This window comes from Lagopus leucura, unplaced genomic scaffold (assembly GCF_019238085.1).
Source record: "Lagopus leucura isolate 7727_CA_CO unplaced genomic scaffold, USGS_WTPT01 Super-Scaffold_100157, whole genome shotgun sequence".
Lineage (NCBI taxonomy): Eukaryota > Metazoa > Chordata > Aves > Galliformes > Phasianidae > Lagopus > Lagopus leucura.
The window spans coordinates 13,619,601-13,639,333 of NW_024962334.1; the positions used below are offsets into that span (position 1 = coordinate 13,619,601).

General features: G+C 42.0%; 1 protein-coding gene across 3 annotated transcripts in view; it reads right to left on the reverse strand.

Annotated features, from left to right (window-relative positions):
• Window positions 1-13,716, reverse strand: part of LRRC3B (leucine rich repeat containing 3B) — a 44,098-nt gene extending 30,382 nt beyond the window's left edge. The window contains exon 1 of one of the 3 annotated variants that reach the window (XM_042889273.1): window positions 13,648-13,716. The gene's annotated coding sequence lies outside the window, so the exon portion shown is untranslated. The other 2 variants (XM_042889275.1, XM_042889274.1) reach the window with 2 other exon arrangements.
• Between the last annotated feature and the right edge of the window lie 6,017 nt (window positions 13,717-19,733).

Consider the following 19,733-nt stretch of genomic DNA (forward strand, 5'->3'; position numbering starts at 1 on the left):
TCATAAATTTTTGTTCTCTTTTTTTTTCTATTCTAGATATACAAAAAAAACCCACCATAACTAAAACAACTTTAGGCCTTGAAGGAAAAACACCACTGGTTCTCCAGTAACACGACAAAACAAAGATGCAACCTTGCTGCTCAAGGGTGAGTGTTTTGGCAGATACTTGTTCCTTCCTCCCAGAATTGCCCTTGTAGTACGAGACACGAGGTTATCCTCCAGAGCCTATGGTTCTAGCCACAGACCATGTAGTTAGTGCAATAAAAATCATTGCAACTAACAGCTTTTAACACCCTTCCCCTCCATTCACAACAGCTAACTGGATACATAAACAATTCACATCTAATTTCGATTCTATCTTACTCCAATTCCACATTAAGCAACGGTGAAGAGTACTACAATCCATTCAGCCTAAAAGAAAAAAAACATTTCTTTCTGAAATTTTTTCAAAAAAAAAAAAAGTAGATAAATACATCTGGTGATGGTACTGGAGGTGTGCATAATATATCTCACTGTATCTTCTGTTTCACTCTTTCACTTTCATAATTTGTTTTGTTGTGTCAGTCGGATCACAAGTCGGATACAAACAAACAAGAAGAAAAGTAAATGGCTCAAGGCAGGGTTTTCTGAATGTATCTTTAATTTGATTAAGCCTATTGCTGTAATAACTTTCTAGCTGTTTTGTTCAGTTTTAAGGAGAATGAGAGACAGCTTTTCAAGCTATCTGGCTATTTGTGCACCAGCTGTGTGAAGAACAGTATCACAGAATCACAGAATTGTAGGGGTCGGAAGGTCCCTCTGGAGATCATCCAGTCCAACTCCACTAAATCAGGCTCCTTACAGTAGGTTTCACAGGAAAGCATCCAGATGGGTCTTTACTAGAGGAGGAGACTCCACACAGAAGGAAATGCATGCATTCTATGAGTGTAAGAGGCAAAGATGCTACCTGTTTAAAGGAGTGTGACTACAGTTGTCAGTTTCATATCCCTCTACACAATGAACATTTTTTCCTATTGTTCTGCATTGATCACTGGTACAAAAAGGTCACATGGACCTTTCCATACATCTCCAGGTATGCCACACACTATAGTTGCAAATAGCACAGTGGTCAGCCACACCACTGCTGGCCAGATACTAGCCCTTCACCCAGCTGCCTAGAGACCCAAGGGGCTATGAGTAGCTTTCCTTTACATTCTTCAGTCCTGTGTTTGCCTTGTACTGGATGGTGCCAGGAGCATGGGTCATAGAATCACAGATTCATTAAGGTTGGAAAGACCACTAAGATCATCTAATCCAACTATCAGCCCATCACTACCATGCCCACTAACCGTGACCCTCAGGGCCACTTCTACAAGTTTCTCAAACCCCTCCAGGGACGGCGACTCCACCACCTCCCTGGGCAGCCTGTGCCACTACCTCACCAGGGTGAGACCTAAGCCCTATGTTCCTGGCCCAGGGAGGACCTGGGCTGCCTCAGACCTGCTATGCCACAGGGTCACCACAGATTGGAAGATGGGGTGGGAACCCTGGGTACCGCCACTGCCGTCTGTAGCCAGTAGTAGGGTCTGGCCCCTTCCCAAAGGCAACAGAAGGGATCTCACATTGTGACCAGTGGTTTGAACATGGCTGGGAGCCAGAAACCCATGGAACATGTCCATCTCACACCACAGATGCACACTGCTGTTGTGCCTCGCTAAGGCAGTTTTAGTAGCAAGATCTACTGTCAACAGCACACCTCATACTCCAAATTTGTCTCTCTATTTCAATGCTGTGAAACAGTACCTTTGACTGCAGTTCAGGTATAGCTTTAAAATAAAAAGTACTACTGAAAAAAACAGCAGCCTTGTCTAACATTTACAGAACAACTCTCCATGAGATTTTTTTAAGTCTTTCCAAGCCAATTGTATAATGCCACAGGTTTTCACAAGCATAGCTAAGGGCAGAGTTCAGGTCCCTGTACATACATTTCTTCTATTCACTGTCATCTGCAAGGGGTCAAATGCTGACAGCACAGAAGAAATTCCACATAAAAACATTACAGAAAAGGGGAAGATCTGCTGAAGTGGCAGAGGGATTCACCACAAGCAGGATGGAATCACTGGTGTTTCAAAAAGAGGCAATAAGCAAAAAATGAGAGAATTGTTTCTTTCCCAGTTCAGAACAGAAGGGCCGCAACAGAAATTGTACCATACTTGCAGGGGGGAGGGAGAATTTATGGGCACAATTACAAATTCTGCAAATCCTTTCCGAAGGACTGTCCTTGAACGAGTGAAGCAAGATCCCAATCTCCCCAAACTAACTACATAACAGGGCTTGGCAGGAATAAAACACATTGTACAACTGTCACTTTTATCATTTTGAGCAGAATCTTGTTTCAGCAGGCTGTCAGATGACAAAGGTAGATATGAATTCAGTAGATTATACTGAAGTACCAAAAATAGCTGTTTCAAGTATTTTTGTATTGCAAATTAGAAACAATGCTTCACTTTCCATTTGGGTATATAGTATGTCCAAATCAGTAAGATTAATATTCATTCTTAAGGTGTATTCATTATGATTTTTCATACAAGTAATACAAACTGAGACTGCATGCACATTACGGTCTTAAATCTGTTATGGTTTATACACACTGTAATCAAAGCAACCTCAGTGAGCTCAGATTTATGCAGGAATACTTCAAATCACTAAATGCAATTGATTCTCAAGGAAAAAAAGCAATACTGAGGTTTCCAAAACAAATAGCTATCGAATCACAAATGAGAACACCTCTGAACAACTCCTAGTCTTGTATCTGAACCTACAAACTTTCCCATGACTCCTCTCCCCATAAGAAATTTCAGAAGAGGATACCTTTAGTATGGCTTTCGAAAAACAGCAGCAATAAAAACACAGTAAGATAAAAATAAAATAGTAAAAAGGTTATGGACTGTAAACATTCTCATTAGTACACAAATATTTGCGAGGAAAATTGCACAAAGTTTACTTTTGATTAACCAAGTACATTGATATGCTATAATAGAACATTTCTGCAGCACCGACTGGGAAATGCAGAGGTGCTGCACTTGGTTAAGCCTTCTGAAGACTATTCTAAACTATCACTTTAGAATTTATTTTCTTGTTCAGAAAGACCATTTTCCCTTGAGAAATGGAAGACATACGTTTGTAATCTCCAAAGGTGACCTGCATCTTCTAGAAACATTTCTCTTGGTTGTGTAAATATCTCTAATGGACTTTGTTCTTTAAACATGACTTAGATTCAGAGACAAATTAAAGCAAAGATTCACAAGTTGGAGGAGGGGGAGAACTACAAAAAAAAAAACAAAAAAAGTAATACCAGGAATGCTAGAGATTATAGACCCACGCTGCACAGCAGTCACATGGGACTCCCCCGCTCCCAGGAACATTGAAAGCTCACCAACCCACCCTCCCACAGCCACGCTACTAAGAGAAAAGAACTGAGCACTTCTTTTCAGTGAGGTTTTGGAGGAGCACCGAATCAGAACCTTGAAGGCCTTGTGTAAACCACACAGTTTAAAACATCTTTGACTCACACTGCTGATTCTTGTTAATAACTCAAATGCAGGCATGTTAGAGCGCAGTACACATAGCCAAGCTTCGCACCAGCAGGTACTGAAAAGTGGTCATAGTTCCGTTTATACTCAGGACCAGATCCATAACAAAACTCCTTGTTTATAGAAAAGACCAGGCTTGAACTTGAACAGACTTTTAAGATGCCAGCTTCTCAGGGAAGCCCACTGCTGTTCGTGGCCCTCAGCCCTTCGTGCAGACACAGAGCTCTTCATCAAGAAGCTTTCCTGGGATTACAGATTCCACAAGCTGTTTCTTGTAGCAGGGTCCTTGTCTCAGCCCTGACAAATACCCACACCCCATGCACATCCATAATGCCAGTTTTCCCTGGGCAAGGAATACACCTCCAACAATCCCACCAAGAAAGCATCTGTGAGCTTAGCAAGGAAATGCATTAGCAGGATGTTTTATCATTTATGTCTTGCCAAAGAATTGCAAACTTAATAGAAAATGCTTCAGCATGCTTTGATATTTCTGCCCTCCTTTTCTTCAGCTAGGTCTTCTTAGACAGACGTTTGGCCTGATACATCCCTCTCAGCTCTTCGTAGACAGCACTGTCCTCTCATGTGTCCTCTCACACCAAGCCTGAAAAATTCAAGACCAAACTGAAGAACAACAACCCCTTCACATGTGGTAAGTTATAGCTGTCAGAGGCTGGCTTTTATGTTTTGTTGGCTGTGAGTTTGTTGGTGATTGTGTTGTAGTTTTTATTCTGGACAGGCAAAGAAAACAAGTTCCCTATTCAAATGCATCCATATCTCTTTAGAGATCAAACACTCAACTAACAGCAAAAGCTTTCACCAGCAAGAGGAACTACAGCACAGCCTCAAAGACCCAAGGTGAATTTTCCAAAATCAAAAAGAGCCCCTAAAGCAAAGAGGTGTCCCTCCAAGTGGTGCTCTGGCATATTCACAGGTGCATCATTACTCTTGCGACAACAGGGCTCATTCCCCTTTGCAACACTGAAATCAAGGCTCCAAAACCACTCCTGCTGCAGAGCAGTAGGTTATTTGACTTTCAGTCCCATGTTTCACTGGTTATCACAGCGGTTGAATAGTAATTTTCTTCTGATCACATTTGAGGAATACATGTTTCTCTATAATTGGAAAAAGCAAAGGCTATGGCACAAGAAAACAGATTTCAAAAGGCTTATGCATAGGAGTTTTTCTTTTCTTTCCATTCAGGTGTGAAAATGATTAGAAAAGAATATAATTAGCACATTTTCCCATCAATTTTGTTTTGGAAGTAAAGACAAGGAGTACTTAATTTCCTTTTTTTTTTTTTCAGATTCATTCTTTATTTACTAAGAACTATAAAAATCCTTTGAGAAAGTAATACATTCAAGTCTAATAAAATCTAAGCAAAATATTTTCAAAGGCAGCTTAGGTACAATTATTAAGCTGTCAAATAAAAGCAGCTAGCCTAAGTTATATTGGAGAAGGGATAAAGTTTAGAGCCTATTTCTCAGGATGAAACAGAACCATTTCCAGGAGCAAGCCTTCTATCCAAAAGTGCCAGGAGGGAACTCTGTGAACAGCAAAGGGTGTGGGTGACAACACTACAGATGACTGCTGGTAGTAAGAAGTCCCCCCTTCCCCAGTCTCTGATTTCCACTACCACAAACCTTTCACCTCAGTAGTCAGCCAAAATTGATTCATACCAACCGACCACATCATGCTCATTATCTGCAATTAAAAACAAACATTTTTTTCTTTTTCCCCTAGGCTGAAATATTGAATTGTGCTTCGCTAATAGCTGATCCTTAGTAATTAAATCTCTGTCAGCTGTGGTATTTAAGTCACTGAGAAGTTATGCTGTCAGTGTCCTTTACCTGCAACTGAGTGCTCCAAAATGAAGAAAGGCACTACAAATACATATACATAAATGAGGAAACTGCAGATACATAGGAAATTGAGAGGGCCTTGGTACAGGAGCCAAGTGAATGGAAGGGCAAATGCTCACAGAATCAGCCTCTTGTTTCCCCCTCGCTAGTACTGAAGTGAGTGACTGATGCTGCATGGAGCAAGTGGAAAGTACTGTTCTACAAGCCTGAGTATTTGTATTCATTTGCGTGAGCCCAAGTGATCAGGTAGGATTCAAAGCTGCAATGCACAGCTTTTAGAAGCAGAATTAAAAACAAGTAACTTTAGTAAACGTGATTAAATCTGCTCTATTAAAACATCAACCATCCAAGACACAATAACCACAGTCAGCAAGACTGTTTTTGGGAACCTATGCAAACCACTGATTACCTGCTCTGCATCTATACAGCAGGAGGAAAATAAAGGAGCTGAGCAACCTGCAGCCTCCTCATTCACCTCATGGTTTTCTAATGATTGCTCAAGCTAACTCAAACAGCCATAAACTTTTTAAAGCAATTTACTTATCTCCAAAGCATTGCTTGGCAAGTCATGCATGTCACAGTAAAAATACAGAGAAGAAAATACACAGAGATGACACTGCATGGAGAGAATTTCTCTACATTCTTTGAAGAAAGTGCAGAGTCAGTAGAAGTACGTTTGTGCGCAGTGACACAGCTACACAAACATTCTAAATGTGAACAGTGTTTTCATACAAACTCACACACATATATTTTGCAAATTTATGCAAAAAAAAAAAAAAAAAAAATCTTTGATTGTATCCAATATGCAGTCTCATTCCATAACAAGAAAGGCACCAAGCAGAAGAGCTTTTTGTCTGGAAAAAAATAAATACACATCTGTGAGCTGAAGTCAGCAGTGAAGGTGTAACAGCAAATATCCCTATTACTTACAAGAAAGAACCATTCTTGGGCAGCACAGGCAGAAGGCAAAGAAGTGTATCAGTTACTGCTATGCAAACCGGATCAAAAGAGCAGTGCACAGTTCTTCATGCAGCATGACAGTGAGAGGGGCTGAGATGATAGTAAATGATGCAACAGCATGGATTCAATCTTTAACAGATTCATCTAAGTGGTTTTTTTTTTTTTGCTCACCACCAAGGGAAGCTGCAATGATACTGACACTGCACAGTTGATGGTTGTTGTTCAATGTGTTAAAAAAGAAAAACAAAAAAAAAAAAAAAAAAAAAAAACCACTACACAACTGCTATAATTAAGGGAATTGCTTGGCCTCTGTCCATTTTGTTCCACACTGCTGCCTCACACTTGTTTAAAGAACTGAGAAAATTTGTTGAGAATGTGGCAGATAGTGGGAAAAAAAATGTTAAGCTTGACTGGTTCAAATTAGGCAGTATTTGTACAGATGGAGCACCTGCCGTGACTGGCAAGAAGAACAGTCGTGTCGCTTTGCAAGAAAAGTTTTTGGATCGAAAGTTATTGAAATACCATTTGTATCCATCAGTTTTTTTTTTTCCGAGCCAAAGACCATTTTCTTACACACTTAAATCCTGTTGTCTCCTACTCTAGCAAAATAAGTATTTATGCATGACAGTGATGTCTGTCAAAGAGCAAAAACTGCAAAAGATTCTGGAAACAGTAAGTAACCGATAGAATCTCTTAACAGAAATCATTAACTCTTCAATGACAACGCTTAAAACAAGAATGGGAGAAGGAATCTAGTCTGCACGGACAAAGCAACTCCGCTCAGCTGCCTCAATCTGCACCCACAGGGGAAAGATTGCCCACTGAGTGCATGCTTCCATCCCTGCACTGCTTTTAAATCAAAGGTGAGATGTTCTTACTCAATTTGAACTGGTGTGCTTTAGTCATCTGTGGTGTTTGAGAGGTGACAAGTGAAGTTCTAAGGTATGCTGTGTTCTAAGGCACTCCCGTGTGTGTGGGGAGTTGTTCCACTCTTAATTTGAAGATTCTAGAAAAGAATAATTTTCCTCTCACATTCCTCTTTACAAAGTCACGTAGACCATTTTCTTTGAAACAGACTGGAATTTCTCAGCTTTAACAAGGAGGAGATATTCTTGCAGAACAGACCGAAGATCTATATACCATTATCTTCTGAACAACACCAGACATATCCAGGGTAAAGCAAAATCCAAAAATGAGTACTTGAAAGCAGATATCCTCTGATACACGCCTTCCCTTCTAGTGCATCTGCAGCTTGGCAATGATGAGTATTCAAGAACAGTAATATCCTACTACAAACTTTGTTAAAAAGAGACTGTTTAAAAGCAAACCATTTTCATCACAAGGACTCGGTGTCAACAACACTGGAAACAAGACAAAACGGATGGCTAGAAACTGTCAGACTACATGAAGGTTGCAGTGGCAATTGCACTCTGTTCACTTCAGGAAAAAGGAACTAAGGGTCATTCTCTCTTTTGACACTAATAAGGATAAATTATGTTTAATAATCACGATAAATTTTAAAGACCATTTGCAGCATCTCTAGGAAAAAAAACCAACAAACAACAACAGCAGCAAACCCTGGACCACTCATGCTGATAAGACAGAGAGAGCCCTAGATTTATTGACCCCTGGCCCTCTGAGTAGCCTTTGCCTGTGTTTTTTCTTTCTTCTGGACCTCTTAAATTTGCACATATTTATTCTTTTTTTTTCTTCTTGGCAAACACCATTTTTGCCTGGACAGAGGTAAATAGAAGATATCAATAAAAAAAAAAAAAAAAAGGAACAAAAAAACCCCACCACAATCCTCAACTTCAGATAAAAAAACAAACAAACAAACAAACAAAAAAACCAGAACAATTTCAGACTCTGTTTTCAGGAGCACATGAAAAGTCTGGGGTTTCATAAGGCTAACATGGTACTTAAATACTGCTGTATGAAGAATTAAAAAAAAAAACCAAATAATGCAAATGGAAGTCTGAATGGATCCATTGTCATTATCCAACACGAACTACAAATGGGCTAAAAGTTCAGTAATTTGAACATCTGTAGCTTAGACTTCTGCGTGTTCTTTTTAATATCCATAAGCTGGAGTATCATCAACCAGATATACAACCACCACTGCCCACTAAATAGCACGCAGTGTAGTGAGAAACTTCATGGAAGATTTTGTTGCAGTTATTTTGCTCAGTATTGTTACAAATTCTGTTCTTTAGGGAGGAAGAGCACTGGCAAGAACCAAAGGTTGCACACCCAGCAACCTTTTGTTTATTTTTAATTAAGATGTCTTCTGCAACAGCAAACAGCATCGATTCATCTGAATGTCCAGAATTTTCATCCTTTTGCTGCCTATTTTTCACGTGCACATAGAAGTTAATACTTTTTACTACTGCGAAAGTACTTCTCACAAAGTATACCAACTTCCAACCCAAGGAATACACATTTTCAATCCAGATGAAAGAAAATAAGAAACACTTGCTTTCATTGCGTCCTATTAACTCCCAGTACAAACCCTAGAAGTAGTCCTTCAAGTACCCTATCGAAACAGCGAATACCCCCAGTATTTACATACAAAACAACTTTAGTAAGTATAGTTGCAGAAGTATGCAACCTAATTTTGGTAAGCTGTAAAAGAAACAAACAAACAAACAAAAACTTGTCTTTAAAATCAACTTTGTTACTTGCTGGAGAAAGGAGGAGAGGTAACTTCCAGAGCAACACTGACAGAAGAGAAAATGATAACACCATTAAAAGAGCATCTACATAGTATACCTCTTAGGATGGTCTGTCACCAAGACGTGCACCTTAAAACATGTGCCCTATTAGTTGCAGTCGAGCATCCAAAGGAAAAACAGTAACATGAGGCAACCCCCAAGAGAAGAACATGCTGCATCAGACTCTCACCATTTGAGGAGAAGTCAAGCTGCTATGGAAGCACTGCAATACACTGATCGATACAGATTACATTTTCCCAGTGAAAGCCCGCCCCTGTCCTCTTGATCCCTGCTCATCCACCTTCTACTTTTCTTATGCCTTATTTCCTTCTCTCAAATTTCTACTTACTGTTTGTCTCCCCTTTTACTGCATAACCAGACTTTTTGTTTATTGTTACTTAAATAATTAAATAGTCTCCATTTGCTTTCCTACTTCCAAGGTAGAGCAGCAACCCATCTCTGTGCTATCACTCACTCCTGTCACCTCTCCCTTTCTCTTGTTACTGTACTTTTACAGCACTATTCAGCAGGCAGAGTTCAACTTTCTGCTTCTTTTCAAAGGACAAGTTAGCAACATTACAAAATTCCTATTAAGGTAGGACAAATGTATTTTAAAGACACACAAAGTAGTAGGAGTGATCCAGAAAAGCAAAGGTAAACCACAGTCAAGTGCATCAAGATCTGTAGTGCTAATTTTCATCTCCATTTAAGTAAAAATTCCAATTACTCAGTTGAATGTCTCTCTGAAAAGGCCCTTTTCCAGCACCATTTACTCAAGAGGCACTTTTATCTCCTCTGTCTGTGGAGCTGAAGCACAGAAAGCTCAGCCCATTCCCTCAGCAAGACTCCTACTCAATGAAAACAAGTAAATCTGCCCAACCACAGTGTCTTCCCCAAAGTCTCTGGGCGAGCCCCAGCACAGCAGCGAGCCAAACCAAAGGGCTGTGCTACAGCCACACCAAATGCTTCATCCTTCAGAAAGGCTTAACTCCACCATTCACCCAGAGCTTTTTTCCTTGCTGTCTCTTCCTTTTGCTTTTCTCCTACTTCTGAGGCATCTGGCCTACTTTGTCTGTTCCCATTTTTCTCTTTCTCTTTCTTTTCATCCTTAAGATGTTCACCAGAGAGAAAAAAACAAACAAACAAAGAAAACAAACATCCTCAAGCACATTAATTCAGCTACCATCACCATTTCCTTGCTGATGAGAAGCAGGAATTGGGGGCTGCAGCAAACCACATGGCAACAGGCTTTCCCCACACACAGTGCTGAAGTCAGCACAGAAAGAAACTATCTTAAAAACAAACCTGCTTGCTGAAGGAACTTGATAGAGCATTTAAATATCTGGGGGACAGGAATAAAAATTATTTCTCGGTTGGCAGCAGTAAGCATTGTGTTGTTCCAAGTTCAGCCTAGGTCCCTGCATAACACATAGCAGCACAGGCTACAAACGCAGCCTCATCAATAGAGTTCATACCAGTGCTGAAGTATCCAACCCAGTCTGCCCTTTCAGGAGATGACTTTTAGTAAATAAGCTAATATTTAAAAAGAGTTGGTCAAACAGGCCAAGGTAAATGCTATGCATTCCATGAACTCCAATAATTTATTCTTGGCTCAAACACTATTTTTTTAAATAAGGTTCTCTTTGCATTATAAGTGTCTGGTTTTCGGAGCTTTGTAAGAGATTTCCTCATATGTACTAAAAAAATTCACTGGATGAAGCAAAACCACAAAGCTGATTTTGCTGGGCACAGAACACTGATTTAATTCACATTCTCAAGTCAGGACTGATCCAAAGAACTTGCATGCAAATGACAAGGATGTACATGTAAATCCTGCAAGTGATCAAAACCACAATATTCTACATGGAGAAAAGCTCCTTCCTTCATCCATCTCATCAACTGAAACAATAATAACAAATATTTCTACACATTTTCCTGCTTCTTAAATTTTTCATTTCATCAAAAATTTTGAATCCTTCCTGACAGAGATAATCCCTTGTATGATGCATATAAATATTGGGAATGACATAACATGAAACCCCTTAAAAGCAAGATTTAGAAGTGCCTTATTATTGAAAGTGAGCATCTACAGGTGAGTTTGTAGTAGAGCAACACATTTTCTCGGGGGTTTGACACCCAAGTCTGCACTGTAAGAGAGAACAGGTCCATAAACTCCAGTTCTACTGCTAGGAGATTATTTCCTGAGCTGTCCTATGATGTGGTTGTTCTGAAGGTAGCCAGGTTCTAACGTAGCTTCAGCACAAGAAGGAAAAGATTCCTCTCTTCCAAAAGACTTTAAATAGAACCCTGTGAAGCACATGGCAGAGGCAAACCACAACACCTTGCTATTCTTTTCATGTTGTAGCAAAGCTCCCAAGGACTTCACCAGGACAGGAATGGATCCAGAGCACAAGCCTCTATAGCTATCAAAAAGATGTTTCTTTTTTACTAATTAATTTGATTAATTTGAGCCAAAACACACTGATTCTTGACAGCTGCAGATCTGATCCTCCTCCTCGATCACTCTGGTCCTGTTCTCCGAGATGCTGAGCAGCTTCAGCTCGCCCCAAGTCAATGGAATGCCACCATGAGCTACAGGAGCTCACCCTGCTCACACCAAAAGCAGTGCTCCTTTACAGCAGACCTCAAGGTGGTAACCCCAGCAGCAACAGCTGAATAAATGCAAGAGACTCGGACTCAAACCCAAGCTGCTCCCCACCACAGTCACAGACCTCCCATCAGGGCCAAGAGGCACATTCCCTCAGCACGCTGTGTGCGGGACCGTATGACAACGGGGCCAATTCTGCTGCCTTGAGTCATCGGAGTATTACCTGTAGGAGTGATCCCATAGAAACCCATAGCAACTCACACAAGCGAGGGCTGCAGAATCAGCTCAGCAATCACACCGCTAGCATTAATTCCAAGCAAGATACAGAAACTCAACTAGAAAACTAGACTCTGAACATAGTAAAGGTTTTGCAAATTAGTTTACTTTACAGCTTAATCACTTTCTTCTTTCCTTCTAAATCAAATGGGAAGCCCATTGTGTGTCTGTCCTTTCTAATTAAATTGCTAAGAAAAATACCAACACGTAAGCCAATGGAACACAGTAGTTCCCTGTATCAAAGCCTTCCAGTTACTGCTTTGTATGACACACACACCTTGCAATTTAAATGCACAAATTGTTAGATAGATTACCACGAGAAGAAATTATTCCCTGCTACTGTTCGGCACTCAGAAGAGGCCGTCCTAGGAAGAGTTTGAGGCTCTAAAAACACTCATTTTTCTTTCCTTGCCAAATTTATAACATTTTGTCAGGATTATTATTTTTAAACAATTACAGTCTTCTCAAGTTGCTTATTTTGTCATTTCCATATGTATGGAAATACCTCTGGGCTCATTTCTTTAAGACAAATGCTATACATTGGTTGTTCGATTTTCATTCTGACTCTGGGAGGAGTTGGCTCCTCTGTGCTTCTCAAGTTATCCGACTGCTCTCGCTCCATAATCACACCATTTCTGCTCTCTAGGGACGCTCAGCAAGATCGGGTGATAACCACCAGCCTGAAGGGCTCAGCGATTTTCTGACTGATTCTCTAAAATCTTCTCATTTTTAAGGGAAAGAGCCAAGAAGGAAAAGAAAAATTCCCGCTGGCATATCCAAGACTATGTCCTAAATTTTTAGGGAGGGGAAATTCTGGACGCACAGATTCCCAGAAAGGAGAGGGCACAGCTTGCTGCTACCCGCACAGCACCAGGCACACGCGCTCTGCCGGCCGCCTGACATTTCCGTGCCTCCCTAAGGTCGCAGCCGTACCCCCCGGGTTCCCCACCGCCCACAGCCCCACGCCGCGCACACGGAGCACCCGGGGGCTGCGGCTGCGCCCGAAGACCGCAGCGCCCCCCGCGCCGCTGCCCTACGGGGCTGCGGGCGGTGCAGCTCACCTGGCCGCGGCCAGCTCCGCCGCCGCCCCCGCTGCCATTTGTTGCTCGCGTTCGGAGGGAGCTGCTCTCCTCCCCATCGCCGCCGCCTGCTCCGTAGCAACTGGTCCAGGTAGGTCTCAAAGTGGAAAAATCCCACGGCGACACCAACGGCGTCTTCCCCCCGCTCCGCGCCCCGGCCGCCGCCCGCATGCGGATCGGCGCGACCTCGGCGGTGAACGGGCGCCTTGGAAACCCGGGCACGGCGGCGGGCGCTTTTCCCTTTGCTTTTCGGGATCGGGGAGGGGAACCTCCCCTCTTCGTTTCACCCGGGCTGCGGGTGGCAGCCCCCCTCCCGGCAGCCTCCGCCCCTTAATTCCCCCTTCCCCCGCTGCCTCGGCTGATCCCCAGCCCCGGCACAGTACGGCAGCCCCCGGGCAGCGGCAGCAGCGACGTTCGCCTCCCTCCCTCCCCGTCGAGTTTTCTCGTGGTGCCGCCTCCCCCAAACCGTGCCCGCAGGACCCCGCAACTCACATCGCAGAGCGGCGGCGCCTCCCGCAAAACTTCGCGGCGCGACTCAGCTCGGCGCGATTCGGCTCGGCGCAACAGGCAGCGCAGCCTTACCTGGCGTGGAGCCGCCGCGCCATGGGAGCGCCGGGCGGAGCCTGCCGGCGGCACGGCCGAAGCCGGGGCCGGGGCGGCGGGGCTGGGGAGCAGCCACCGCCCGCCCGCCCTCCTGCCTCCGCCGGGCCGGGCGGCTCTGCCTGCCGCCGCCGCTCCCTCCTGCCCTGCGCTGCGGCTGCAGGCAGCGGGAGGGAGGAGAGAGCAGAGGGGGAGGCAGGGAGGGAAGGAGGAGACTCCCCTCGCGCTCCCGCAGGCACGGCGGGAGATGTTCCCCCGGAGCGCTGATGCCGGCGGGATGCCTCTCCCCTCCAGGCCGGGATGCTCGGGGCTCTCCTCGCAGGTTCCGGGGCAGGTGTGCGGGGGGTTCCCGGGGTGCCCCAGCTCTCGCCCCGATGCCCTCACAGCTCCTCTGCAGATCCTGAATAAGGGTTGTTGCGTATCCAATGTGAATGAAAGAGTAAAAAATTAAACTCTTACTGCCAGCTGATAATACTCGATTTGGCCAACTTGCTGCCGCACCGTTTTGGACGCAATAGATGAGCCTGCTCTGCACCCAACCCAACCAACCCTTTGCCATGGTCATGTGTAAAATGCTTTGATTTTACCAGGGTGGGCTTCTCCTCTAACCTACAGGGGTGCTTCTGTGAAATAGACCTTCAGATTAGGCTTGAAGGAACATCACAGTGGTTTTCTCTCACTCAAACAGACTTCATTTGGCACCTCTCTACACAAGCTATGCAAAGTGAACTTCCTATTTACCTTGGGGAGGAAGGGTCCCTGTGGTCTGCCTCCCACTGACAGTGCCTGCAGAAAGAGGATTTGGGAAAGATTCACCTTCTATGTGTATCTTATTTATTTCCTTTAGGTGAAAGTCTTCTTCAATGCACTACAGAGCAGAAAAGGAATCGGCTTGAATTTCCTCAGTAATGTTTTTGCCTCTAACTAAACAAACCTGTGCTATCTTCGCGTAGGCCATTTTAAAGAGAAACTGCTGGGTCAGAAGGACAATACTTATGGCCATGGATAGATGGCCTATTTCAGGAGTAAGAAGGAAAAATACACTATAAATAAGCTGCTAAATGCCATTCTCCATCATTAAGACTCAATCCTGAAAGCCTCTAACCAAGTAAAGACCCCCCTGAATAATTTGTCTGAATCATATTGACAAGATAATGTAGGACCAGACCTTTGCATTGTACCAAACTCTGCCTTCTTTGCTCTTAGGAATATTTGCAAATTGGTTCATAAACATTCTTATACATGGCCGTCATTTTACAATCTTACTGGTATAAGAGAAAATAGAAAATATGACAGAAGTTGATAAAAATCACTTCTGCCAGTTTATTATGTGTTCCTCTCATTCTCTGACTGACTCAACTCAGCTTTGAGGACACAATCACACAAAAAAACAAAAACTCAGTACATGAGCCCACATTCCTGCTGACAGTGGGTTGGGTGGTGCCCCAAAGCAGCACTATAAGGAACCATGACCAGGCTGCCAGCCCTGTATTATTTACAAAGGGACATGCAGTAAGATTCTCAGTGGGACACAATGAGATTGTCAGGCTCTGAGATTTTTGTTCCTTTGACTGAAGCTGACTTAGATTCATTTTAAGACGTTCATTTGGACAATTGCTGAGAAACCCAAATCTATAATGCAGGAGCCTTTTTTTTTTTTTTTTTTTTTTTTCCAAATTCAACTGTGTTTATATTATTACTGTTGAGAATATAGGTGTCAGACAACAGGGTACGGCATCCATGGTGGATCCACTTGATAGTCCATACCTACAGTACAGCATTCATATCAGAGACACTGAAAATCTCCTTGGAGTGACTTGCTGCAAAAGTATTTTTTAAATGAAAAAGATTGGCTGATCTTTTCATTTGGGTAAACAGCAAAAAGTAATTCTTTGATTAGATAAAAATCCCATCTCTCCATTGTGGTAAATTCCCTTTAAAATTGAATCTCAAGAAGCATTTTGTGGACTGAATCATTTATATAATTATTGTAACAGTATAAGGGAAGATGGATCCCAGCTTGCATGACTTTACTTGCCACATTACCCATGGTGTTATTCATCCTGTAGACTTGTGCATGATTCCTTATACTAAGAAAAAATAACATCCCAAAGTACAGAAATATTTATTCTTGTTGATGAAATCTCAGTTCTGCAGTTCTTAAAACAAGTTTTCTGACCAGCTGCATGCAAGTAACTGGTTTGCAGGTTTGTATTCAAAGGCTCTCTCCTTAGAGCAGCTAAGCATCTGTAACTTCAGCTGGAATTAATGGCCGTTTAGTATATCTTTGTAAAGGAAAAGAAAGTAATTTTTTTTTTTTCTGGGAAAGATTACTGTGAAGTGATGCATTGGCTGTTAAAAATGTCAGAGATTTGTAAGAACTGAAATACAGCTGATGTCATGCTACCCCGCAGTTGGCTGTGTGTGTAGTAGGAAGAATGTGCTATTATTCTTGGTAGAGGAAACTTCACTCCCAAGAACACGCCTCATGAGCAGCCCCACTAGTGGATTTCTCATAGGCTTATTGTCTCACACATTCATTTCATATGATAAATAAAAGTCAAAGGAGTAATCCTCTCTTAGGAAGGAATATAAGTCTAACGGAGAAGGTCATTTGGCTGCCCTCAGATAAGAAAGGAATTGCTAATACTTGCTGACTTCTACGCATAGCTATTGAAATTAAGCAGCATGAAATGATAGGCGATGCCAGATGGTTGTTAAGTTTACCTCATAAAACAATTTTGATCAGAGTTCATAAATATTAGAGGACCCAGTACTACCATCCTGATTATTTTTTTCTGATGCAAATGAACCACTGTTATTCACTGACACTGTTTGTGAATAAGGCTTATTCATTCAAATATGATTTCACAGAATCAGATCCTTAAAAAAATTATGAACATTAACAAAATATTTAAATGGCTAAATCAAAGGATGATCTGGTATTATCAGTCCTTAAAGCTTTCCAGATATTCACAGCCTTGTGCAAAACCAACTCTTCTTCCAGTGCTTAAATAAACTGAGTGACCTCCTTCTTATCCATTAACTAATATTCCTTTTTACTAGAGGGTTCATTCTTTTCATAGCCAACAGCATATGAAATCCACATGCTAAAAGTAGATACATCCAAGAACTAAATCATCTAATTGCCTTATCTTAAGGCTTAAGTATGTGTATGAGAGTTTAGAGGGAATATTTTTTCTGTTCATGGGTCACTGTAAATTTTTCTAGAGGACAGTGCAAATACATATGTCAGGGGGACATTCTCCTTGACATGACTCTGTGCTCAATAGGAAGACACAGACAGGGCCCAGAGCAATAATCAGCACCGAGCCATAACAGCAGCAAAAAGCGTGAAATGATGCATCATGGGAATTCTAAAAGCAACACCAACTCCAGTGTTCACACTATAGCCATGTTCCTAAATTGGGTATCTGCTTCTACTGTCTCTGTAGGTCAGTGATGTCAACAAACTTCATGCTCCTCTCAGCCCACGGGCACCACCACCACATTTATAGATGCCGAGGTTTTGTCCCAAGAAGAATAATGGAGAGAAGTGATCTTTGCAGAGAGCCACCACAAATCCTTTGCATACTGCAATTTCCATTGGTACCTCTGGTAAAATATGCATTGTTCTGGAGTCCATCTTGCTTCCTGATGCTGCGCTTACAAGGATTGGAGGACTGGACCTGAAATAATTTCTTCAAGATGTACCAATAGTTCCTGATTTTGTGTATTTGACAAGTTCTGTCATATTGAATGATCTTGCCAGCTTTGCACATACTCCCCTTTCTACGTAGGAGCTGCTCTGTATTAAAGAATAGAGCTTCTGGTTTATATAACAGAAAATCCTTAGATTGTCAATAATTCATTAGCTCTGAAAGAGAAACAGCAGCTGTAAATAAGCTCAACTTGTACAGCTCATACTCCACCTAGCTCTGATTTAGAGAAAAATATAAGTGGTGAAGAACCGTGTTCTGCCATGCACCATCCAAAGCCTGAAATTGGTGCTTGAGCTGCTCACAAGATAGTATGCATTTGTGGGATGCTTAAATATTAAAGAAAGAACTGGAAAATAGATATATTTCATGCTAATCAAACTGAGTTAGTAGGGGGTTAGATCTTGTCAGACATTCCAGTGGAGTTTTTGGTTATTTAGGAGATTTATATAAAAGTAGTCGTATGGTTAGGACAGACTTGGATTTCTGCAAGGCACTTGGCTTAATACTACATGACATTTTGATTTCCAGTCTTGCATTACACAGAATTAACAACTCACACATTATGGGGATTAAGAAGTGTCTCACTGACAAATTTTAAAATGTAGCCTTTTAATGGGGAGGTTTCATTCAATGTGGGGAGCTTTCCCAGCAGAGCCAGAAACAGCCTTTATCTAATACAATTTTATATTGTTTTCAGCAGCACAGACCAAGATAAAATCTGTGCTTTTAAGACTTGTATATGACACAGTGTATTTTAGCACAGTAAATAAAGAAGATATATTACTTCTGCAGTGATCTGATTTGGCTAAATGATCACTGTCCAGCAGGCTGCACACTAAATTCATTTTAATGCATTCAAATGCAAATTAATACCTCTGGGGATCAAAAGCTTGTAGGAATGGGTACTGTCTCAAAAAGCAGAGACTTGAAGAATGACAAAAAAAGTGATTACCCTGGATAATCACTCCTAACACAAGATCTCATTGCAAAGCTATGGCAAGGACCCAGCACAGTCCTTGCATGTTCCTAAAATAACAAGCACAGTTCTGGTGCTTGCACTTTAAAGAAGGTGAGAAAATATTGGAGAAAATCCAAGTAGTTTGCATGTCAAGCACATGTCTTGTGATGGGAGGCTTAAAAAGCTGGGCATATTCCACTTACCCAAGAAAAGGTTGAGAGGATACGTGGAAAAGACAACAGGCAGTGGTGAGCTTTTTCACTCTTGCTGACAAAAGCACAACTAAATCCACTGACTGGAAGTTTAAGGTTAGATGTAATCAACCTTGAAATCAAATGCAATTTCCTAGCAGTAAAGGTAATTAAACTCCGTAAGAGCTTATAAAGGGAGGTGGTGCACTCACCATTGCTTGATACTGTCCTAAAAACTGTATTTCTTTCTTAAATATTGGCTTTACTTCAGCTTCTGGGAGAACTAATGGCCAAGGGAGCCTCAAACAAGGAGGAAAGGAGGGTCATGTCAGGCAAGATTCCCTGGTGATCCCTTGAGCCCTACATCCATTAGAATGTTGCATCTGTGCAGCTTCTTCCATTATGGCTGAAACAAGATGGCTTGAATTACACCCTTCCCTTTCAGAGATTTGCAGGTTGGCATTAAGGTAATGAGTATAATCAAATTCTGTACTCAAGGGCTCCAGTTGGCTGTCTACAGAGGTGAGGAAGAATCCCTTCCCATTCCTCCCAGAGGATATTTGGCCTGATATATTCTGCAGTATGTTTTTCCCTTCCCTTGAAGCATGGATTATTCATTTTGCTGTAGCCAGGAAGAGAGTAAACTAATGCAGAAAATAATCTTAGACATCTGATGCCTGGGTCTGAATTCAGTCAAGTCCAAGAGGAGTAGAGAATTTTCTTGCTCAAATTGGCAAGGATGGTGATTTTTTGCAGAGACTGTCTCTGTGATTATCTGGGCATATAAGGACTAATCAGTTCTCAGGAATTGCAGGAGTCTCAGATACTGCTTCAGGCACACAGCAGTTTGGCTTCTCATGGAATAAAACACCATGGGCTAATGAAAGTAATTGTCTAAGCCTTGAGGTACAACATCTAATAGCCACTGGAACACAGGGCATCAGACTAGGCAATATAATAATCTCTCTTGGCCCTAAACTGTGGGGAAATATAGAGCTTGTACATAACAGCTCCAATTTTCCCAGTGCCCCTGGGAATGTGAGGAAGCAGGTGTTCACATTGTGAGTCACAAATGCCAAGCAGTCTCCAGAACCACTGGTCAGGAACAAACAGACCCACAAAGAATTCAAAAACAAAGCAATACCTGCCAAAATTTAAATTTAAGAAAAAAAAAAAAAAAAAAAAAAAAAAAAAAAA